This window comes from Phoenix dactylifera, unplaced genomic scaffold (genome assembly GCF_009389715.1).
Source record: "Phoenix dactylifera cultivar Barhee BC4 unplaced genomic scaffold, palm_55x_up_171113_PBpolish2nd_filt_p 000787F, whole genome shotgun sequence".
NCBI classification, from domain to species: Eukaryota; Viridiplantae; Streptophyta; class Magnoliopsida; order Arecales; family Arecaceae; genus Phoenix; species Phoenix dactylifera.
The window spans coordinates 117,258-143,256 of record NW_024068156.1 but is presented as its reverse complement, the minus strand read 5'-3'; the positions used below and the strand labels follow the sequence as shown (position 1 = coordinate 143,256).

General features: G+C 41.9%; 1 pseudogene; it reads right to left on the bottom strand.

Annotated features, from left to right (window-relative positions):
- Window positions 1–17,300: 17,300 nt before the first annotated feature.
- LOC120107180 lies at window positions 17,301–24,408 on the bottom strand (annotated as a pseudogene).
- Window positions 24,409–25,999: the final 1,591 nt, after the last annotated feature.

The window sequence follows — 25,999 nt, the reverse complement described above, 5'->3', positions numbered from 1 at the left end:
ACGAGCTCGAGTCGACTCCTGATCAGTACGAGTCGACTCCGACTGAAAACAGACAGAAGGACAGAAGAGCAGTTTTTCAGGTCTGAGATTTGAGTCGACTCCAGTGGAATGCGAGTCGACTCCCAGCGGTACACACAGAAAAAGTCAGAGAGCGTTTTATGGACTCTGAGATTCGAGTCGACTCCCGCAGTACGCGAGTCGACTCCGAGACTGTGCGACCATCGACAGACAGAAGACCATGTTACTGCCTCTGAGATTCGAGTCGACTCCCAGACAGCTCGAGTCGACTCCAAGACAAGCTTCACGTCAAAAGGCAGAAGACCAACTTTCAGAAACTGAGAGCCGAGTCGACTCCAAGGAAGTTCGAGTCGACTCCAAGACTGGATGAGCCAAAAGACAGAGAATCGGGAGTTCGGGCTCTGAGATTCGAGTCGACTCCCAGGACAGTCGAGTCGACTCGAGTGGACAAAATTCAAATTTGGATCCACGGACTACAGAGGATGAGCCGACTCCAAAATTGCCAGGTCAGCGCCAGAAGTTGGCGAGTCGACTCCGGGTCAAGACGAGTCGACTCCCAGTCAAGACGGCAACTTTCATTCAAACTGGGAACAGTTGCCGAGTCGACTCCGGAAAAGCTCGAGTCGACTCCTGCTACAGCCGAGTCGACTCCTGATCGCGCGAGTCGACTCCAACCCACCAACGGTCACATTGTCAGGCTGCGCAGAGTGTGCAGAACGGCCAGAAAAAGCAGAGTAACGGCTAGTTTCCGTGGGGGGTTGACTTAAATAGCCACAGAAGACTGTAGCAAGGAAGAGAACAGATATTCCACTCCTAGCATTCAAGTCTTCAAGCTCTCTAAGTGCTCTTCAACGAGAAAAAGGGAAGATCTGCATTTACTGCTCCACCAACATCTTCCCAGCATTCAAAGCTTCCTCCTCCTGCTTTCAAGTCGATCACTCTTTCAAGAGGAGACCGGAGTTCCAGAAGCCACACCTCTTCACCATCTTAAAAGCGTTTGAGGGCTTCTAACTCCTTTACGATTATATTGTTTTAAATCTGCTTTTTGAGAAGCTATTTTCTGTTTTCTTCTATCTCGTGTATTTACTTGATTCAATCGGGGGATTGAATCAAGGGGATTAAGGTTGGTTGGTGAGCCGGTTTAAAACCAACGAGTGTAAGGGTTTGATTGTGAGCCCGGAAAAACAATGGGGGTTGGTTCTAGTCGGTGAGCCTGGGAAAACCGACCGAGTTCGTTGTGAGCTCGTAAAACAACAAGTTCGGTTGTGAGCTTGCAAAACAACCGGTTGTAATCCAAGGGGGTTATAGTGAAATTCCCAAGTGAGACTTGGGGAGTGGACGTAGGAACAAGGGTTAGCTCCGAACCACTATAAAACTTTGTGTTTGTAGTGCATTGTCTCTCATCTTCTTCCCCACACATTACTCACAGCACTTAGCTTTAATTAAATAACTGGCTATAGTATTTCGTTAATCATCCACAAAGTTTTAATTAGCTAAGTTAATTTAAAAACCCAATTCACCCCCCCCTCTTGGGTTGTCTATCTGGGCAACATTGGGCAAGAATCTGGTGATGAAATTTAGTTCTTATCTTGTTGGGGTGATTGCCCTTACTATGTGCGGATTAATTGGTGTATGTGTATCAAGCATGCATTCACACTTTTGCTGAAATTAAAATCAAACAATCACCACAAAATTTTAGGCTACTTGGGAATCAATTTAAATAAGAAAGGTTTAGATGTTACCAAAGAAAATTTTTCCAGCAATTTTTTAAAGCAAACCTTTACAGCATTCCTTTTCCAGTAGTTTTCTTTTTGATCGTCCCAAATTTCCTCTTTGATTCCTGATTGAATAATACCAACAGAAAAATCAAAAATTAGTAAGAGAGAAAAAAAAGGATAAGTAAAGTAACAAAAATAGAAAATATTTTTATTTTATTTTAGATATATATATGTATATATATATTTTTTAAAGAGTTTTTCTTTAAAAGAAAAAAAATAAAAAAATAAAAAGAAAAACAACTATACTAGCAATCCCCGGCAACGACGCCAAAAATTGATAGTCAACTTTAAAGACCACGCAATAGCACGTATCTGGTAGGATAGTGATTATGGGTATCAATCCACAGGGATTGGGACTTGGTTCCGTAGGGGATGTAATCTAAGATGCAGGGGATCCGGTCGTGGGATGAAGTAGATCATGAACGCTATCCGGAGGGAAGATATGGCTTGGTTCGGAAGAAAGATATGGGAGCTAGAAGATAAGGATGATAGTTTCGAAGCAGGGGAGATGCATTTGGACGTTGGGAATTTCATGAGATCAAGCCGTGGACGATGGGATTCTATTCTCATCGGAAGAGGAGTTCTGTCTTGAGGCACGGAATAAAGTGGATGAAACGAGCTGGGAGCAGGGGATTTTGTTTGGATGCTGGGATCTAGCCGAAGAAGAGTGAAGGCTTGAACTCTGTTTTGTTAAGCTGGGAGGTGACGTGGAAGCTAGAATGTTGCCCACGGCTGGGAAGGAATGAGGCTTTGGGATCTGTGCAACTAAGATGGTATGCTTTGAGATCTAAGAGACAAATAATTGAAGAAATTTTATTATTTTTTTTTGAAATTAAAATAGGAGAATTGGATTATGTGGAAAAAGAGTTGGAACGAGTGGAAAGAAATTTAGGTGAACTTGTGAAGAGTCAGGAATTAATGGGAAGCACTGAGTTTTGGAGAAGAGTTCTTGGAGTCGACTCTGGAGGATGTAAAATTGTGAAATGATGCAGTGTCAATTTAGGCTTTACCTAATTGGGCTCGACTCGACCTGCATGCATTAAGCTTAATCAATAATCAAAATTGAATTAAAATGCATTGATGAAGGTGAACATATTTTTTTAGTTGAATTTACAAAATATGTGAATTAAAATAATGATAAGTGCTATGAATAAGATATTAATTTATGCATTATTTAGCACTTATCAGGAGGCGAACGATGCATGGAATTCAATTCATACAGTCGAAGACAAGAGTTCATTGATTACGCAAGCAGAAGCCACCTCAAAGTGAAGATAAGGAAAGTATGTATTTCATTGATAAGAAGCCCTAAGGCCAACTACAAGACTCGACAAAGAGGCCGACCCTCCAGGCCGTACAATGGCCGTAACGGCCGACCTCATTTACAAAAAGAAAAAGAAAAGAGGGAAGCTAAGGCCTAGGGCTTCCCGGGGGCTGCAGCGGCTTCGGCGTCGGCCTCAAGGTCGTCCACGACGATCACGCTGGGATCATCAGCAGGAGCTGCCCCAAGGTCCTCCGCCGCCCCATCTCCACGAGCATCTGCAGCAACCTCGAGCGGGACTTTGCCAGTGGCTTCAGAAGTGCCTTCGGCAGCTTCTCCAGGAAAAGCCTCCTGAGTAGCCTGCTTGCCCACCTCAGTCACGACCTCGAAGGTTTCTCGCTCAGCCTCAAGGCTCGCAGGCGCGCCGCTGATCGCGCAGCCGTCCTCCAGACTCCCGGGCTCGCTTTCACCCTCGGCGATCCCCATATTGGGCTGAAGACCGCTGAGGTTGAACTGAGGGCAGATCTGCCGCATCTGCCTCCAGAAGTCCTCGAAATCGCGGATGAGCCCGTCCGCGGCCTCCTCCTCCATCAAGTCACAGAACTCTTCCGACTCCCGGAAGAGTTGCACCGCATTTTGGGCTTGCTCCGGTGCCCTTTTTTCTCGAGCCTCAAGTTTCTCGATCTTCAGGCGGAAGAGCCCCACCTCGTGCTGATGGCCGGAGATCGCGGAGCGGGCTTCGACCAGACGCGCCTCGGAGGCGTGAAGCTCCGACGTCACCAAAGCGTGCGAGGCCTTCTCTTCCTCGAGCTGCTCAACCGACGATTGCTGCTCGGCCTCGGCGGCCTCCATCCTCGTAAAGGCCTCCCCCCGCAAGGCCTCGGCTTCGCCAAGCCTTCTCTCGGCCTCCTCCTGCGCCCTTTGGCTCCTCCGAGCAATATCCAGACAATCGGCCACCACGGAGACCAACATGTTGACCTCATGAAGATGCTGTAGAGGAGAAAAAAAGGAGTAAGTAGAGGTGAAGGGTTTGAAAAAATATGAAAGTTAAGGCAAGAAGCTAACTTACCCGAATGGCGGAGCAGTAGGTTTGGTCGATAAGGCTGCCAAAATCTGCAGCCTCGAACTTGGCTCGGTCGGCCGGAAGCAGCGCAACACGGAATACCTGGCGCGCGATTTGGCCATCATGGAGGGCCGAGTCGCCCTCGTAGACCACCCACTCCGGGTAGAGGGTCCTCCTCTCCTGGCGGGCCTCGGCCCTCGAAGAGCTCGGAAGGTTGGGTCTCGCCGAGCTCTGCAGAGATGGGCTCGGGACCCCGAGACCGCTGCCCAGCTCGGGGCCCGAGCGTCGTAAGCGGATGACCTGGCGACTTGGTCGCTGGGAAATAGGGGCTGGGCAAGCAGGAGTCGCGGGATTCCTCGCAGAGCTCGAGCCCGCGCGCTCGGTGGAAGGAACCTCCTTTCGAATGAAGTCGGATGTCCTCGCCTCAGGGCCCCTCACCTCGGTGGGAGAAGCAGTCGAGGCTGACCTAGCCTTCTTCCCGGGCTCGGGTCGAGCCCCGCCGGCCTCGACTGCCCTCTTCTTGTATCGGGCAAGAAGAGCTGCATTACTGGGCACCATCCTAACAATTTTTGAAAAGCAAAAAAGGCCCAAGCATCAGGTCGTCACCAAAGAGTGATGATATATATATATATAAAAGAAGAAGAAAACAAGAAAGACGAAAGACGACAAAACAGAGGAGCAGTGCAACCGCTCTTATCCTGGAGAAGCGCCGAGCTCAGGCTGATATTCACCAAAGCCTCCTCGCTCAGGAGGTCATTCAGAAGAATATTCTCCTCGAGGCCGTAAAGAGCATCGAGAGTCTTCTGCTCACTCTCTAAAAGTTTGGGGGACTTGTTGACGACCTTGAGTCGGGGCTGCCCCCACCTCGGGTCGAATCCCCATGAGCGCTCGGAGGAGAGAAAGACAAATTTCTCCTTCCACCCACTAATGGAGGAAGGAGCATCTCAGAAGAATGGCCTACCGCCCTGAAGGGCGAGGTAGAGCCATTCCCCGTCTGCCGGATTGGACTTCAACATAAAGCACCGGCGAAAGACGTTCACCGAGGTCGGTATCCCATGCGTGAGGCAAAGGGATAAGAAACCGATAATGGTTCTCCACGAGTTTGGAGCGAGCTGCGCTGGGACGAGTTGATACGTCGCCTGGAGCTCGTTCACAAATCTGTGCAGGAGGAATCGCAGGCCAACCTAGAGCGTCTCTACGTACACCCTGATCCGACCTGGTGGAGGTCTCATCACCCGGTCTTCCGACCCCGCGGGCTCAAGGCGAAACCCGCACTGAGAAAAAAGTCGGGCACGAATCAACTCCAACTCCTCCTTGGTCAAGCTAGACCCGACTCCGTCGGGACCATGACCCACCTCCGATGCAACCTCCCTCCTATGAGGTAGGTCCCTATCGAAGAATGAGGCATTGCCTGGCATTGCTGAGAATAGGGGGAGACCAAAAAGGAGGAAGGCAAAAAGGAAGAAAAGGGGAGACAAAGACCCTCCGAGCAAACGAGAGAGAAAAGACCTACTGTGGGCCTCACCGGAAACGCCGCTGACCAAAGATGAAGAACAAAGATGACCACCGAAAATCGCCTTGAAGCACTACCGGAAGATCTAAGCAACAATCGGAAGACAAAAGGAGAAGAAAATGGAAGAGGAAAGCAACAGCTGTGGCGACCAAATGAGAACTTTTAGGGCCAAGTCAGGGGTTTATATAGACCCCTCCGACGGCCATGATCGACAGAGCCATATCTCTCCTTCCATCTAGATCGCGCCACGTGTCGGTCCCGAAAACCGAAGCGGCGTATCAACTTGGATCGATGCTTTAAAAGCAGAATCGAGGCGGCGTCCAGTCGGATCCCGGAACCTCATCATAAACCCGCGGCTCAAAACCGCCTCGAAAAGCAAAAAGGCGTCGCCTCGTGCTCTCATTAAAGACGCCCCAAAATGCGCGGAACGACGGAACAATTTAAAGCTACATGGTCCCACCGGCATAAAGACAATTACTTCCTTCGCTCAAACTCATAAGCGGCTCAAACTCGAAAGTCGGGAGGTATTGTTGGGAGAAAAATGGACTGCCCCAAAACACGTGGATGCATCGCCGGCACGTGATGACGAGTGCAACGGCAGCAACCTTTAGAGGCGCCCGATCTCAAGGTGCCCGACCCCAAGGCGCCCGACCTCAAAGGTGTCCGACCTCAAGACGCCCGACCTCAGAGCTCACGGCCTTGCACCCTTAATCTCGGCTAAGCTGAGCCCGACCGACCTTAAGTCTGAGGAAGACCCGATCAAAGGGTGAAGCAGACCTCTCCACTCTACCAGGAACCAAGCTCCCCCCTCCTCATCCAGGATCTAATCCCGCGATCTTCGCTTGAGCAACTGTCAGCAATTAAATGTGCACGATCTCCATGGACCTCCAACTTACTCAAAATCTCAGGCCATCCACGACAAGTCGTTGACTCACTCCATCTCGTTCAGTCGCCCACGGCAACTCACTAATGCGCCACTCCATCTCGTTCAGTCGCCCACGACAACTCATTAATGCGCCACTCCATCTCGTTCAGTCGCCCACGGCAACTCATTAATATGCATGGTCTCGCACGATCATGACGGTAGCCCATTAATTCATCCAGTCACATCTCAGGTAACCCTGAAACTCCTCCTATAAAAAGGGAACCTCTTCCTCTTAGCGGGGGGATTCTGGCCTTTGACTTCTATTTACACAGTTTCTATTTCTTTCTCCAAATTAAGCTCCCCTCTGACTTAAGCATTGGAGGGCCGGCGACGGAAACCCCGGCCACCGGCTTCTTGCAAGATCCCCAGAGGACGCTGCTCCGCCGACGCGCCGCCCGTCGGAGCTCCGCCTTCTCAGCCAATGGTCGCCCCCCGGGTCTAATTTTCAGCAACAATTGTCATGATATAACTAATTACAAACACGTAGTCATAGTCCTTTAGTCCTCCAAATGGATTAGAACAAAGACTATGCATATTACGTGTGGTAGATTTTGCGACTAGCGAGAATAATCCGTATTATATTTGCTCTACGATATCGTATTGATTAGTTGAAAGTCACTTAGTCTAACATCATCTAGCATAACCCATCATTTGGTAATGGCTTTGCAAAGGCTCATGAGGGGCCATTCTAAGATTTTGCGGTGAATAAAAGACTGAAAGAGCATGCTTTTGTTATTTAGAAAATATTTATGTTTTTCAAGTAGGGAAGTAAATGGATCAGGAAGAAACAAAAGATATCTTAAACTTTCATCAGATCCAACATGAAGACTTAGTTTGAATATTATAAAATTTGATCCATAGATCAGTTCATGAAACTCCAGCCTCAAGATGTGTTTGAAAACTAGGGATGGCATTGGGTCGGGAATAAGTCAAGTAGGCCATTACCCCTACACACCTCATATTTGCCTCAGAGCAGGGCGGGTAGAGTTAGATGGGGCAATTTTAAAGGATAGGGTCAGGTAAAGCTACAAAAGTTTTTTTTTTTTTGGCACACAAATCAATTTTTTTTTTCTCTAGGAGAGGATTTGTGAAGATTTATATGTATTCACATCATATTCAAGATGGATTTTTCTATTATGTGTACCCACCTCACATCTGGTGCAGGTCGAGTAAAACTTGCTCGATTAGGGCCAGGTAAGGTCAGATACCCAATGGGAAGGAGTAAATTGCCATTTCTATTAAAAATGGGAGGCAACTAACAAATATTGAGTGGATATTTTATGTATACAATTGCAAGTCGGTTGGATTTGGACATTATCCATATAGTAGGAACATTCAAATACAAAGTTCATTGAAAATCAAGTTAATGGCTCTTCTTGGAAGTTGGAAGTATATACTAGAATTATGTGACCTTATAGATTGTATTCTCAAGTATTTATTGTATTTTTTTTAATTTTATTGTGCAATTCAATTATTAGATGGTCATGCTAGTGAGCGCAGTTCAATTTAAATTGTCAGGCCATTGATATTAGAAAGCAGCGAGAATTGGCATACACGGACCTCATGATTTAAATTTTGCTCACATGAAATTTTTGATTATATCACATCATTGATAGTTAGAATATATGTTGAGCATGACTATCATCTTTTAAAAATGTGGCTTTGGAGGCTCTTGAGCAGGGTTAGGTCTTTTGAGCTTTCAATGTGGAGAAAAGAGTATGCCTCTATTATTTGGAACATATATGTTTCGAATAGCTATGTAAATAACCACTGAGGTGGTAGCCCAGTGGGAGCGTGGCCTTACTTCCAAGCAAGTGGTTCCGAGTTCGAAACGCACTCGGACACGGATTCTGGAAGGGCGTATCGCTCTATTGGTAGCCTCGGTGGTGCCAGGTATGACGTACTCACACGTGACATTCGTGCCGGTGCTCAGAGGGGTAACCAAGCCGGGTCCACGGGTGGGGAGGGTATGAGTAAAACCGGCTGGGGTGCCCAACACACGGTCATTTCTGCCCGCATCGAACATTCTCTTGGCGGGGTGGGGGCCCAGTGGGCGCTGCTATGCAGAGGTGGGCTTGTCCCTTCATCCCCCCCTTCCCCTTTTGTTTCAGCAAAAAAGCTATGTAAATAGACCAAGTCTAAACTGAATATATCTAAAATTCTCATTGGAGTTGACTTGATGACTTAGTCCAAACAATATAGAATCTGGTAATTAGGCAATACATTTACATTTCTATATGCAAGATGCATTCAAAAGATTGAGATGATGATAGAGAAGGGATAATTATTGAGAGGATGTTTCTTTAGGGTCCCAAGTTGGTCAGATTTGAAGTGTTTTCATCTAGGATGCACTCGAATGATAAGATCTTTGAGATCTAGTCCACAAATCCCCTTGGAAGTTGGAAATGTTACAATTCCGTGATCTTATAGATTGCTTGTCAAAATAACTACTAATTATTTTATTGTCAATCATGATGGTTGTACCAGTGAGAGTGGACTTGGTTTGAAATGTCTGCCCAATAGTTTCAAAAAGTAGCTCTTGATTTAATTTGTACTTAATTGAGGCCTTTTGACTATATTGCATGATGGATAGAACATATATTACATCTTGGCAATTAGCATACGGTCAATTAGAGAAAGAAGAAGAGACCTTGGACTGGGTTTTTGATAGACTAGTAACCATGTATCACCGACGGAACACTTAATTTTTTGACTGAGTTAAAGAATAGGGGGAATTGCGTGAGTTTTGACTCTTCTCTTCGTCCATTCCTACCACTATGCTCTTGCTCTCGCTCTTTCTCTCCTTCCCATTGGAAGGATTGGCTGGTCGAAGATGGACTGGCTAGGCTATTCAGAGAGGATCTGAGATCGTGTTTCTTCATATCAAATATTAAACACTGCAAAAAATCCAGATATAAATATATATTTTCAATGCTCAGCAGCTCCAAGGTTAATCCTTGATTTGATTGTTTTTGATTCATCCAACCTTAGAGGAGAGTTAATAGTCCATTAGTTTTCTGTCAAAGAATGCTGACACTTTCCTAGAAACTTCATTCAAGTTGCCATGTCTTTAATTCTCCCGGTAATTAAGTTAGAATATCCAAACTTGAGGTTCCCTAGATTACAAGACATTAAAGAACTTTCTTCCTTTCTATGTTTCTAATACGTCAATAAATCAACATCAAAGCATCAGAGATAATACTAGAGCCATTTTCAGAACCAAGCTTTCGATTCTTCCGAGCCTCCATTTGGACTTTCTCATAGGTTCATCACAAATTAATATGCTTTCTCCCAAAAAATATGCGTCGGTTGCTAACCTGACAACCAGTTAAAACAACGAGCCTTTGACCTGCCATTAGATCTTTGTACTTAGTACAAATCTAACCAACGAAAAAACAGGTAATGGTAAAGAGTATAATTTGACTCGCTGGTTAGATGCTCCCAGACTGATGATTAGATAGTAATTAATAAGACCTTAGGCATAGTACTCTCTTCTTGGAGTAATGCGAGGGGTTACCCATTCAATAACAGAAAAAGGTTCCTTCATCCATGGGGTAATGAGGGAACGAGAGGAAGGGTTCATTGAGTCCTTCCTAGCTGTGCCAACATCATAAGACGCCAAGTGATATTTTATGTGAGACAGGTGGCCGGCCCATGGCGTTTTTCCTCAACTGGTACAATCTATTAGGTTATCATGGAGTTCATGGTAAGAGGTTTCATTACCTGATCATGACTGCTCTCTGCTAGATTCGGTTGGATTAAATATATGATTGACATCGCCTCGTTAACTACAAGACAAGTTATAATATATAAATGAGACGTGTACAAACATGAAATAGGACTCGGTCTACTCTAACACGTAGCCATAGTCCTTTGGTCCTCCAAAAGGATTAGAATAAAGACCACGCATATTACATGTGGCAGATTTTGCGACCAGCGAGAATAATACGAGAATAATACGTATTATATTTGCTGGTAATTGAGACTGACTGTTCTTAGTATTAACCTTTTTAGACTTGTACAATTGAAGTCCTATTACGGCATCCTCATGGATAGAAACTAACACTATTGACCCTATTGAACAAAAATCATATCGGGCATGTGCTAGAGAAGAAAATATAAGGTGGGCTTCTTATTTTGCTTTAGTGCCTTTCTTTTTTTAAGATCTAACAGAGCCGTCAGTCCCGTGATTTTAAAAAAAAAAAAGAAAGAAAATCGCGCACATCATCCTCTTTTTTCTCATCAAATCTCTCCATCCATTCTATTCCTCATCAAACCATCTCTTCCGCCTATGAGATCTTCCTTCCCTTTTTCGAATCCCTTTCTCCTCTTTCGAATCCTTCTCTTTTCTTCTAAGATCTTTACACCTAAGAGGTAATGAAATTTAAGTAATGGTATGTATATAATTTTTTATGTTCAATAAAGTTAGAAAATTGAGTATTGTGTACTGATACCGTTGACGCAATGTTCTAGAAACTACATATCAATTTACTTAGAGATGTGTATTGGGTTACTAGATTACTAATTTGTTTGGTATGTATCACTTGATCATGTAGTGTATACTAATAAAAGCATATTTTGAAAAATATGTATGATTTATTTGGAGGTGCATATTGGATCACTACTGGGTATGTATCAAAGAAGCTTAAAGTATGCATTAGAAAGTTGACGAGTATTTAATTATCATCTGGCCTTGCAGTATGTACTGATGAACATGATGTTTTAGAAACTGTATCAATTTATTTAGAGGTATGTATTGAGTTGCTAGATGATTAATTTCTAAGTATGTATCACTTGGCCATGTACTATATACTGGTGAACACTATGATCTGGAAACTGTATTTTGGTTTACCTAGAAGCGTGTGTTGGCTTACTAGATGACTAATTTGCTTGGTGTATATCAGAATAAAAAGTCTGAAGTGGCAATGTTGACACAACACCCTTCTTTCTAAAATGCTCATTTCGTCCAATAAAGTGACAACAATACAAGTTGAACCACATCAGAATTTCCATAATTGTCTCTTGTTTTGGCCTGTATCAAAACTTTTGAGCCAAGCCACCCTGCATAGGTGCTCACTAAGATCACAAATGGCAATATCTAAGGTCTCAATGTAAGTGCTAGCTAAGGTCACAATCCACAATATCTAAGGTCTCATAAAAGTTGTAGAACAAGAGCCAGCTTCCAATCTTCCCTCTCAATATCAATATTGAACTGCATGCTAGCTCCAAGACGAGCTCCTCTCACTTTGCATGCAACCCCACACTTCCCAGGAATCCTCACAGGATCCCGTTCGTTCATGGAAGAATGTAGAGCCCCTTGTTTCAGTGGGCCTGGTCCAGCATGTTGGGCTTGGGCTGGCCGTTTGGGCCATGCACCCGGCACTAGAGCTAGGGGAGGAAGACTCCTGATGGGAGCCTCCTTCCTCCTCGAGTCCAACAAGAACCAAACTTCGAAGGCATCCTGCACTCCGGTAGTGCCTGGATTTGAGCCTATAAAAAGGCCATTCGTCTTCCCTCTTAGCATAACTTGTCCTACTTGATCAATTGCTAGTTTTGAGATAATTTTTGAGGTAGTTGCCATAAAGGATCTCAGAGATTTCGCCGTCAATTTGGCTGGAAGATCTCGCCGGAGGTGAGTCGTGGTGGTTGGTTTTTCTCTCCTTCTTCTGGTTGTTAGGCCAGTGTCTTTTCTTCGAAATTCGACCAGCGAATCGCCGAAATAATAATGAACAGGATCTCCCCTATTTTATGTTACTCCTTCCATTTTGTTGGTTGTTGTCGGGCGTGCCACGCCGCCGTGGATCATCAGCCGCTGGGGGAGGGGTCGCCGACCACGAGTGGCTGTTGCCGCTGAGCACCTGTTCAGAAAGGAGAGGGGGGAAAGGAGAGAGGGCCTCACGGCTCTCTTCTTCTTTCCTTATTTCCTCTCTCCTCTCCCTCTTGATTTCTTTCTCTTTATCACTCTTTCTCTCTCTACTCATTCTCTCTCTACATATTTTAGTCGACCAATGTTGTGACCTGGAGTTTTGAGTTGGTATTGGTCTCGGGTCGGCGTTATGCAGCCATAAGAAGGGTTCCGAGTCAGTGTTATGCGACCGTACGGGGGGTTCCGAGTTTTTGGGTTGACTTCTCTCTACTTATCTCTCTCTTCTCTCTATTATTTCTCTCTCTACCTAGATTATTTCTCTCTACTTTCTCTCTAGTTGACTCAGATAGGTGGTAGAAGGGACTCGGGGGACCTGGTGAAAGACCCTTGGTGGACGCTGGTAGGCAGTCTAGGTTACTAGTCCACTATTTTATTCTTTTTTAATAATTGAGTTTAATTCCGTAGGGGGAGAGTGATCTGCGCAAGAAGATTCTAATTAGGGTACTCTGCACCCCAGCAGGAGGATCCCAAATATTATTATTGTGGACTTGGGTTGACCCAGTAGAGGGTCCTGGAATAGTGTCACTATGACCGCCCGTCATGCTAGCCTTACCCCAACCATTGCCAAGTATTATTGGAATCTATCATCATGAATCCCTATTGTATTATTTGTACCATGGTCTGATTCTTGTTTCATTATTTGACTAGTTGGACTGGCTAGAGTGGATCGACCCAAATTGTTGGACGCTATTACCTAGTCGACCTTGTCCGTCCTACACATGACTGTTGTCAGCCACTATTGGTCCCATAACTAATAACCTCTGATCTATTACCTTGATTAGATATATGTTTCTTGATCAGAAGGATTGAGTTAAGCTGTATTGACTGATTCAAACAATTAGGTATTGTTATCTAGTTGGACTCGTATATCTTCCTATATGAATCTTTTTTCATGGTCGACCCTGATTGTGTATGGTGCTATAGTCATTCAGGAAGAAAGAAGCCCAACGAGATGTTGTACTCTAACTTGATCCGAGAAAATTTTGGTTAAAATGATTCAGAGGGTAGTCCTAGATTACTACGTGATGGTGGACCCTTTAGCGAATCAGTAGAGGGTTCTGGATTGTTGAATGCCTTGGATAATTTTTGATGTTGACTTGGTTCTGTAGGAGAGCAATTTTTTGGACAAGAGGATATTGAGCAGGGTTCGCGCGCCCTGGTTCGTAGATCGCTGTGTGGGTAGGTGATTAGTCTGTCGATTGTCAGCAAAGAGGTAAGAATCCTTGTACACCGACCTACATATATAAATATTTTTGTACCTATATATATATCATGTACTAATGATCGAGATAAGTAAGAAGTAAGAATAGTCTTATGATGGTTTCTATATTAAATTATATTTTGATCAAGTATACTTATGATTGATGGTATGATGGATGCATATATGATTATAACTTATACTTGCATAATCAGACTAATGGATGTGGTGCTCTTAACTAACATGTTATATTGATTGCCTCGTCACGGCCTGGAAACGTGACCATAATTAGTCTAAAACTGGAAATAAAAAGAAATTGATGTTTAGATGTGAACTTGATTAAATGAACAAGGACTTTGGGCTTATCTTATTATCATTGGTTGCCCTGTCACATGCTAAAAATATGATACTATCGATTGCCCCATAACAGGCTGGAAATATGATACTATCGATTGTCCTATTGCAGGATGAAAATATGATACTATTGGTTACCCCATCATAGGTTGGAAATGTGAAATTATTGGCTACCCCATCACAGGCTGAAAATGTGAAACTACTGGTTGGCCCGTTAGAGGCCGGAAATGTAGAAATGTGATACTATTTGGTGCCCCGTCATTGGCCGAAAATGTGAAACTACTGGTTGTCCCATCACATGCTAGAAATGTGATACTCTTGGTTGCTCCGTCATAGGCCGAAAATATGAAGCTACTGGTTGCCCCTTCATAGGCCGAAAATGTGAAACTACTAGTTGCCCCATTACAAGCTGAAAACATGACTGAGATTTAACCCAAAGTCGAAAAGATAATTAATTCGAATCAAGTTTAAAAGGATTGGAATGAAAAGCATTGAAAATACTATTAAAAATTTATGAGATATCATCCAATATATCACTCTTGAGTGGCTGGATTTCTATTGATATTTGATGTACATATTTATTCTGATTATTTGAGTATTATTGATAGCTGGTTTGTGATTTTATGATGTGTGCAACAATTTTTTACGGTTTCAAATTTGTATTATTATTGTGTTGGTGTGGATGTGTGGGGATTTATACTGGGCTGCAAAGCTCACGACCCCTTTCTCTTTCTCTTTTTCAAAGTTGCAGGTTACATAGTATATGGCGATGGTTAAGATCACAAGTGGAGGGGATGATTAGATAGAGAATGATTAATACTGGTTGGATAATCAAATCTTGTAATTGGACCAACTTTGTTGTTTCGTATGAATTGAGATCATTATTGATTACGGATAATGATATTATACCAAATTTTTAGGCCTTGCATATTCTTTAGGACTTTACCTTAGAAAGTGCGCAACTGTGTCGCGTACCGGACCCGAATGTTGGTTTCGGGGCGTGACATCTAATAATACGTCAATTATCAACATCAAAGCATCAGACAAAATGCTAGAGCCATTTTTAGGGCCAAAATTTCGATTTTTCTAAGCCTCCATTTGAACCCTCATAGGTTCATCACAAATATGCTTCCTCCCAAAAAATATGCATCGGTTGCTAACCTGACAACCAGTCAAAACTAAGAGCATTTGACCTGCCATTAGATCTTTGTACTTAGTACATATCTAACCAACTAAAAAAACAAGTAATGTTAAAGAGTATTTGACTCGCTGGTTAGATGCTCCCAGACTAATGATTAGATAGTAATTAATAAGGCCTTAGGCATAATACTCTCTTCCTGGGGTATGCAAGGGGTTACCCATTCAATAACAGAAAAAGGTTCCTTCATCCATGGGTAATGAGGGAACGAGACCAAGGGACCAGCGCACAATACATGGGGTTCGTTGAGTCATTCTTAGCTGTGCCAACATCATAAGACGCCAAGTGATAGTTTATGTGAGACAGGTGGCCCATGGCGTTTTTCCTCAACTAGTACAATCTATTAGGTTATCATGGACTTCATGGTAAGAGGTTTCACCATTACCTGATCATGACTGCTGATCTCTCCTAGATTCTGTTGGATTAAATATATGATTGACATCGCCTCATTAACTACAAGACAAGTTATAAAGATATAAATGAGACGTGTACAAACATGAAATAGGACTCAGTCTATTCTAATACCTAGTCCTAGTACTTTAGTCCTCCTAATGGATTAGAACAAAGGCCACGCATATCACGTGTGGTAGATTTTGCGACCAGAGAGAATAATCCATATTATATTTGCTGGTAGATGAGATTATTGACCCAATTCAATAAAGTTAGAAAATTGCGTATTGTGTATTGGTACCGATGATGTAATACTCTGGAAACTACATATCAATATACTTACATATATGTATTGGATTGTTAGATTACTAATTTATTTGGTATGTATCACTGGCAATGTGGTGTATACCAATATAAAAAATATTCTGAAAAATATATATCGATTTATCTGGAGATGTATACTGGATCACTATTGAGTGTGTATCAAAGAAGCTTGCAGTATGTATTAGAAAGTTGATGAGTATGTATCATCTGGCCTTGTAGTATATATGATATTTTAGAAACTATGTATCAATTTGTTTAGAGGTATATATTGAGTTATTAGATAACTAATTTGCTAAGTATGTATCACTTGGCCATGTAGTGTATATTTGGTAAACACTATATTCTAAAAACTGTGTTTTGGTTTTTACCTAGAGGTGTGTGTTGGCTTGCTAGATAACTAATTTGTTTAGTGTGTATCATCTGGCCATGTAATATATATCAATAAAAACTATATTTTGGAAACAAGAAAGAAAGAGGATGCCGTTTATGTGAGATTTCCTTTCTTTTTCTGATTTTTTTAACCACAGGACTGACAAACTTTGTTTGTAGGAGGAGTCCCTAATTTTTGGGTTTCTTCTTTAAAATAGACACCGGGAAAAACATGGTAGAATAGAAAATCTACTCCATACTTTCTTCTTTTGATGCCCGCCCCATTAAATTGTGTTCAACGGAAAGAGGCGAAAAGAGAGTAGGTGACTACAACAGTCAGACCTCTAGCAAATTTGAGTTTCGAATTATATTAACCAATTGACCTCAAAAGATTAAATTAATAAAGAAAAAGATCAACAATATACATTAGACTTAATAGTAAGCAAAATTTAGTTTAAAGCAACAATGCAATAGGCTATTATACATTAGCTTCTCTATTCCAGCAACTTTGACTCCATGCTGGACTCTAGATCCCCCCTCTCTCCTGCATTTTTTTTTTGTTATCTAGACTAGAGTATGGCGCCATATGTGATGCATGAAGCTTGAGAAGTATGGACAATGGATTGTAGTGGAAAACATGGATACATGTAGCTAGGGAAGTAGGCAATGTTGTATGCTTTGGAATCATGGAGATGCTGACATTGAACTCTCGATTTTATATATTAATATGGACGATCTCTTCTTGCAGCATTAGTTTATTTGAATCGCCCCGGTCGAATTCTAACATTTACTCAAATAGCCAAGGTACAAAGAAAACAAATAAATAAGGATTAAATGGAACTACATCTATCAACTCTCTATCTACGACATCAGAACACTCCATCAAACACAAACAATTGTTAGCTCAATTGGTTAGCACTTCTCCTTTACCTACTTATCCTTGAGGAGGTCTACGTCAAAATCCTGGATATTACTCGAAAAACAATGATCAATCAGATGGTCCCACTTTTAAATAAAACATCAGAATTACATGGACCAAATACATTGATTATACCTAGTAAAATGAAGAAAAAAGAGAAAAAAAAACTTTTTATGAAATTACATCAGCTAGAAGTGTTGAGGGCGGCCCTATGACGTGTTTGGGTCGCCTGTTTAGACCAGCCCTAACCATGGGCTTCACCTTTTCACTAGCCTTCACAATGACCAAAAACAAGACCCTATATAGAATAACCATACCAAACAGTATGGCAAGATCAACCCACTTAGAGTAGCCCACCTCCATCTGCCAAAAATCCCTCACAATTTCCTCCCCAGTAATAGTGGCTGCACCCCCAGCTTGGATGTTGGGAAAGGAAAGTCCAATGAACTCATTCTTGTAGTAAGCTTGGTTGGCATACTTATGGAAGGTTATGTGGTACATTGGGTATCGCCACACTGGCTTCGGAAGATCATTCGGCAATCGGAAAAAGCTGGCCGATAGTATCATCGTTGCTTGAATTCCGGCACCGGTGATGATGCCCATAAGGTAATTGGGCACAATGCTAGCGTCGATCACCATCATGCCCTCAACAAGCAACATCGATGCATACAACACCATAGCAAAGAAAATGAAGTGATCAACTCTGCTTTGGAGGCCAATAAGGTAGTAAGCTATGGCTGCCGGGATTACAGAGACGAGCTATATATGGTGCGGAAGAAAGCATGTTACTTATCATGAATGCAGTGACACCATAATGCCCATTTAGTCTCTCTCTTTGAAAGATCTTTGGATCAAAAAAAAAAGTTGACATGTTAGTGACAACTTCATAACACATTTATGAAATAATCTATGAACAATTAAAAAATTATTTTACAACCATGAACTCCTTTGATTACCAGTGACTAGAGTTTTCACGTAGCTGAAATTACATGTCATAGTAATTGCATTTATGGCAGCTGTTTTATGTGATTACTTGGTTGTATGTAATGTTTGGCTGGCCATTACTCGCAAAAAGAACACCTTTATGATTAGCCCAAAAATTGTCGTTGTAGCCTCCATCTTGCAAAACTTGTCCAATGGCCAATTTCTATAGGATAAATTACTGTAATTAAGTAGGTTTTGGTAAATCCAATTACAAAATATTTGTCAAGCTACAAACCAAACACATGAAGTTGCTCGCTTAGAACAACCAATGTGATGGCTTGCCAAATTACATATATCCAGAACAGGTCTACATGAAAGAGTTTTGTTGAAATTGATATGTAAAATACTGATCGAGTGGAACTTGTAGAATTGAAGCTGGGATTCTAAATGCCATATTGGTGTTTTAGTTTGAATACATACTTCTATCGATCTGTGAAACATGCTGATCGTGGCGAGAGCAGAAGCAATATTACAGGAGCTTATATTACCAAGCATAGTTTGAATTCATGGATAAATAGGACTTCTGAAATTTGCAAATAATGAACATTAAGAATGCCACTAACCTTCATCTCTTCTGTAAAGGAAGGAAAACCACCAATTGCCATAAAAGTTAGGAATGATAATACGAACAGAAGCACCGAACCCCAAGCCTGGGAAGTTTAAATCTACACATCAGTTCCTTGGTTACACGTTTTTCCAATAAAGATCACTGAACTATCAACAAATACCATGTTGTTCTAAATTCAATATTGAAATATATCTGGTTCAAGGTTGAGTATTAAATCGACCTTTCTGGCTTTATTTTCTGTGCCTAAAGTTGAATTACGACACATTCATCAATTACCATTGCCTTCTTCTATGCCATTTGGATTTTTTACATGTCTATGGCTGTATGGGCTTATATGATGAATAAACAGGATTTCTCTTATATAACTGCGGATCTCTAGTATTACCATAGGCACCTCTTAGGCTCAAATTGTCTTTGGCCTTAACTCGGACCAAGTGATGGCAGGTTGGGAGCCAGTCATAAAACATGGTCGTTACTTGAAGGTCTACAGTTTGACCATTTAGCTACTCCATAAAATTGAAATTAGGGTAGCCTGTTAAGGCTCTTGAAAAAAATATCCTAGAAAACAAAGGTTGTAACAAGTATCCTTCAGAGTTAGGCATTTCACCTGAATTGATCCATAGCTATGTCCAATGTCATAAAACATGGTGCCAATGCATAGACACAATATAGCATAAATTACGAGTCGCAGCCAGTAGTATCCTAGATCTCTGTACATGTTTTTAAATGATCTTTTGGTGAGGACAATGCACTGAGTAGTGAAACTAGCTTGACTTCCCTTCTTCACGGCATCTCCTTCCTGCAAAAGGAAACCTCTTTGTGATAATTGATCTTGTGATTAAATCTTTGCATTCCCTTCTGCAGCAGTAATGCTATGAATAATAGAATCATGGTCAAGGAAGATTCATGTAATTGACATACCAATCTGCGCATCTCAGCTACTCGCCTCTCAACTTCTTGGTGGATATTGGATAGCTTGTATGATCTTATGAGGATATCAATGGTTTCAGCAGTGGTTTTTGATTGGCTACTACAGCCTTTTACAATCTCCTAATTGGGAGAGAAGAAAAAAAACCTTAAGCACTTTTCTTTTGTATATTCAAGTTTCTTCAAGAACTTGATACAGAAGTGCACAAGGAACTGTCTAACCTCATCAAAGTCTTTGTTGATAGTTCTGAGGAAGTGATCAGAGGGGTTTCTCATGGATGGGCATGGAAATCCATTTTGACCAAAAAGCTGCAAGAGAAAATAGAATACTGAATCATTAGAAGTCAAAGGTTTGATTGCACTTCCAACATTTTCTAACCTTTATTCATTCAGTGTCATATCTTTAGGAGAATGCAAGTTTTCAATTAGACTAAATTTTTCAAAAGCAAGTTTTCAATTTTTAAAGTATATAAAGAAGACGCAGAAATTCCTCATGTAGGGTGCATATGAAATAGATTCAGCAGACATGCGACAATGTCATGGAAGAAAAGGTAAACTCAAATTGACTATTTGATCATTAATGACATAAATTTTTCCTAAATTTGAAATTAATTACACCTGCCTGTCGTATGATTACTATATAAGATCTTGATCTTGTCTGTTTTAATGGTCCATAGATGGTTGGTTATAATAACAGTTACTGGTTCAGATCAAAAAAGTGGATAGTTCTTAGATTAACAGCCTGCTTCCAAAAATGAGCTTGAAAAATAACTGACAAAATATAAAAGCTTGAAGTATTGAATAATTTTTATTATGAAAACAGAATAATTTGAAATTTGAATCACTCTTTGATAGAGACATGGCAATGAACTACCCAGTAGTTATATATTCTATGATATCAATAGAGGATAGATAGATAGATAGATTAAAGTCGAGATATTGATCAATTAGAACAATTTGTGCTTTTATTCCAAAAAAAAAAGTTATGGCCATTATGAAACTCATGATCACCTCATTAGTTAAAGAAGCAGGTCCAAAATAAACTATTTTGCCAGAAGATAAAAGGCACAAGTTATCAAAAAGCTCAAAAACTTCACTGCTAGGCTGATGGATCGAAGCGATAATAGTCCTTCCATGATGTCGAGATAGGTCGATGATGCAATTCACAACGTGATATGATGCAGCACTGTCTAGTCCACTTGTGGGTTCATCCAAGAAGAGAAGCTTTGGCCGTGTTAAAATCTCTATGCAAATGCTAACCCTCCTCTTCTGGCCACCACTTATTCCATTAGATGCCTGCCCTCCAATCCTTGTGTCCGTAGCATCTTAAAAGCCCATCTCCCTTATAGTCGTCTCTGCTCTCTCCTTCTCAGATTTAGACATGGAGTCTGGCAGTTGGAGCTGTGCAGAATAGTATACAGCTTCTCTCACCGTCAAAGTTGTCCTGAGAATGTCATCTTGGGTCACATAAGCCTATATTAATGAGGAAAAGATCGTTTTATAAGTATGCATATCAATATTAGTTTGTTAGCATCACAAGCTTGGATGAGTATTACAAGTTTTTCACAAATGCAAGGGCTACGATATCCAAGCTTTGAACCGAACTGGGCCCGGTCCACTTGACCGGCCCAGCCACCAGTTCCGGCCTCACGTGCGTTGCACGTGAGGGCACACGGTGAGGAGGTGGAGGGGATCCATCCCGAAGAAGCCCGGATCCCCTGTTTTAGGGCATTCTCCTCCTCCCCTTTGAGACCACTCGAGGTAGAGCCGCCATGCCCGAGTTCTTCCTCCTCGGGCTGCCGGCGGGGAGAGAGAGAGAGAAAGAGAGAGAGAGAGAGAGAAAGAGAGAGAGAGGGCTTTGGGTCTTCTTCAGTACGAGGGGTCTTCTTCTTCCTTACCGCCGGAGAGGAAGAAAGCTGCCGGACTTTCGTCGGGGCTGAGGTAAGGCCTTCTCCTCCTCTCTTGGTGATTAGCCATGATGTGTTGAGGTTTTGGAACCGGCCAATCGCCGGAAACTTGGGTCCAAAAAAATCGGTCGGCCGAGTGCTCCGCCGCTGGCCTTGTTCGCCGCCGCCGCCCGCCGCCGGGAGTGGCCGGGCTTGCTCCGCCACCTCCTGCCGCTGTCAGAGCCGGCCACCATGGCCGCCCTTGGGCTCGACCGAGAGGGAAGAAGAAGGGGGCAGGGGGGTCACGGATCCCCTATTTCGCTGAAGGGGAAGGAAGAAAGAAGTCGGGAGAAGTTTCTGGAGAAGAAGAGAAGAAAAGAAAAAGAAAAGGAAAGGAAAGAAAAGAAAAAAAAAAGAAAAAGAAGAAAAAAGAACAAGAAAAGAAGGAAAAAAGAAAAAGAAAAGAAGAAGGAAAAAGAAAAAAATGAATAAAGAGAGGGGGTGGTTTATGGGTATGAACCCGAACTCGGGGTGCTAGGCACTTCTGTAGGATCAGCCATGGAAGAATATTAAATTTAAGTTTTTGTATACATATATTGTGATGAATTTTAAAAGAAGAATATGATTTTTGGATATTAGGTTCTATAAGGGATTTACGGAATTAATTAGATTTATTGTGAATCGAATTCGCAAGATAAGTGATGTAACCTCTTTACTAGATTTATCGGCAAACTAAATATCTGTTTTACAAATCGAATTATTCGTGATTTCGAATTTGATGCATGGATTATATGTATATTTTTAGAATATTGTATGGTTCTGATTGAACGTATTTGCTTCATATTTGAATTGTATTTAATTGCTTTGACATTGTACTTTTCGGCTTGGAACACTGAACATAATGTAAGAAAAGATAATGACTTGAAATAGATTCCGACTTGTAGTCGGGCTATATTGAGGACCCTGCCAATGGAGGCTAATACATTGGTACCGCAAGAAGAATAGTCGGTGATATGACCCTGCCACAGGAAACATATGGCTATAGTTCCTGGCTGTTGAGTTGAATCTGATAAATTGAAAGAAATTAAGATATGAACGATATTTGATGACACTGCATGTTTTCATGACTGAAATATGAAATAGAAAACTAATTGAACTTCGACCTGGCTTTGTTGAGGACCCCGCCAATGAGGGCAGATACGTTGGCAATTGACTATCTTGAAGGACTCACCGCAAGAAGATTAGTCAGTGTTGATGACCCTGCCACAGAAAACATGTGGTCATAGTCCAGGATCGACAAGATGAATTGAATATATGAAAGAATCTCGAAACCGTGAAAAGAATCTTAATAATTTAAGAAATATTTGACTTGTACCTTGGAACTGCATATATATTTATTTTCTACATATTATTGCTTGATTTATCTAGTTAGAGTGTTCATTACTTATTAGGCTGTTTAGCTCATTATACAATTTCTTGTTATTTTACAGATTCCGCAAACTAGTCTATTGGGGATTCCAAAATGGGAGAGCGACTAGAAGGATTGTGGCACAAGTTATCTTAGATTTGGGTTATTTAAATGGATTTTTTGCATGGATACCCTTCTAAATATCGAATTTTGCGTGAATACCCTTTCAAAATTGATATTTGCATGTATACCCTTGTAAAACTCTGTTATTGTACAAATACCCCTAACAGAATAGTTATTCTAACGGCGTTAAAAAAGTTATATTTATATTAATTAAAAATAAAATAAAAATTTAAAATGATGTTATTATCCTCCCCCTCCCCCTCCCCCCGGTGCCCGGCTTCAGCACACCCGTGCCCGGCCTCCCCTCCCCTCCCCTCCCCCCCCGTGCCCGACTTCCCCCCCCCACCCCCCGGGTATCGGGATCCCGATCGCGGGCGTTCCACACAGCTTTTCTTGTGCCAGAAGAAGAAGAAGAAGACAGGAGCTCCACACAGCTGTGCTCTGCTTCAGAATCTCTTGGGCCCAGAAGAGAGAGAGAGAGAGAGAGAGAGAGAGAGAGAGAGGACTGCTGGTTTGAGTTGGAAAGAAGGTGGCTTGTCTAAGGACCAGAAATAATGCTAAGTAGGTGGCTTTAACAGCACTGAGTTGGTGGTAATGGAAACAGGAAAAGAGAAACAAAATCAGGATAAAGGCTTCACAAAGCCACCTAAAATCCAGCAAAACTCAGAGAAATGAGTTTGCTTTGTGATAACAAGTAAGAGAGTCTCTTCTTTTTTGTGTGTGTAGGTGGTGGTACTATTCGTCGTTTTTAAGTGAATTTATGGCGGGTTTTCAAGGCAGACAGGAAGGAGATATGGGTTTCTTAGGAGCTTGTTAGCTTGCTCCCATGGCCTTATTATTCTCTAAAGGGATGGGAAATGCCAGCCAATGAGGAGGAAAAGCCCTAAGGGGAGTAGAGTTCAAGTGTGGAAGGATTCTCTCTCGATCTATTACACTGTTGATACCTCTGGTGTCTCGGTAGCTGGCTCCGGGTCAGGGAACTCGGCACGTAAAAATTCAAGAGCACTCCATCGCTGCTGCTGCCGCAACTGCCCCTGCTGTTCCTCCGCTTCTCTCTCCTTAACAGCTGATGACGCTCGGTTGGTTTCTCCTCCTGGGGAAGTCTTCTTCTCCTCCGCAGCTGAGTGCCGGCAGCCGATCCTTTCTCGACGAGGTTGGTGAGCGAGAGCTCGTACTCCGACTCTAGGAGGTCTCGCAGGAACCTGAGGAGCTCTTCTCGACCCTTGGCTATCTCCCGCGCCCTCGCTGATAGAGGAGCCACCCCAAAGCCCTCCATCTTTCTCCCTGGGAACCAGAGCCGCTGGGCTTGCAGCTGTGGGAGGGTAAGGCACCCGCGAGGGAGGGGGGGTGGTGTGTGCTGAAGCCGGGCACCGGGGGGAGGGGGAGGAAGGGTGGGAGGGAAGAGTAAGAATAATATGGTCATTTTAAATTTTTATTTTATTTTTAATTAATATAAATATAATTTTTTTAACGCCGTTAAAATAACTGTTCTATTAGGGATATTTGTACAATAACAGAGTTTTACGAGGATATACATGCAAATATCAATTTTGAAAGGGTATTCACGCAAAATTCGATATTTAGAAGGGTATCCATGCAAAAAACCCTATTTAAATTGATCTGTTATTTTGGACATTTATTATGATTGCTGGACATTGCAAGATTTTGTTATTTTAAAAACTAGGTTTCTGCATGTTGGTAAATTATTGTTCCGCTGCGTATCTAGAACTGTGAGACCTTATGACTTGAGTTAGTCGATGGAATAAGATTACATTTATTCAGTTAAATTATTTTCGATTTATATAATTGAGATGTTTGGTTAAGATGCCTTGCATGCTCGTAGGGAGAGTTTCCTACGGGTGTGCGGCGGTTGGCGCGGACCCCCGGCTCGCAATCTCGGGCCGGGGGCGTGACAACTTTTATGGTATCAGAGCATAAGTGGATAAAATCTAAGACAGAATCTGACATAGGATGAGTGTAGGTGGGTAAACACTAAAGGCATTGGACGTGAATCTATGCCAATTGCATTGTCAGCTACTTTCAAGATTTTCTATTAAGCCTTGTAATTGATTATGTATGAGAAGGTTACTAGGAAATTATGATTGAATTTACTTATGAGGTTTGATACATTATGGAAGGTTGGGCAATCTATGAATCAAGTTATAATTAGTTAGATTTGGATCTAAATTAAGTGCAAAAGGATTGGCCATGGAATATTATCATGCATTGTGATTATTTATTATTTAAGTGAACTTGTAAACTCAAAAATTGATATGGAGGTATACTATGATATTGCTTAATTTTGAAGATAATTTTTTTAGAGGCAAATTAAGATCCATTTATATGAAGTTGTTTAAGATTTGGGCTATGAAACCTTTTACAGTGCTTGATTGGAATATTCATTGAGGTTTGAACCTATATGTGGATTAGGAATGAAACTAGCATGTAGAAGAAAAATGTGCAGGGTGATATTGCAAATAGGTCTATTTTCTTATTGAAGAATTGATTTATTGGAAATTGTAAAGTATTTATCTTGGAATAATCATTAATAATTTTAATTGTCATATTTGGATCCAAATAATAGATCTTTATCGGATACTACGTGATGTATATGAAACTTCAATTCAAAGTTTGGATTTATAAGTTGAACTAGAATTTTTGTCAATATTGTTGTGGTTGCTGATAAAATCTAGATTTGCCTGAAGAATTTGAATTTTAGAGGCTTATATGGTTATGATGGAAGATTTTTGATAAATATCAAAGATCTCGATGAAGAAAACTCTTGGAGAGATGACCGAGTTGATTTTACTTATATCTATTGATTTAAGGTGTTCTATCTTGGTGGAGCGTTGAAAAAAATTCTTTTG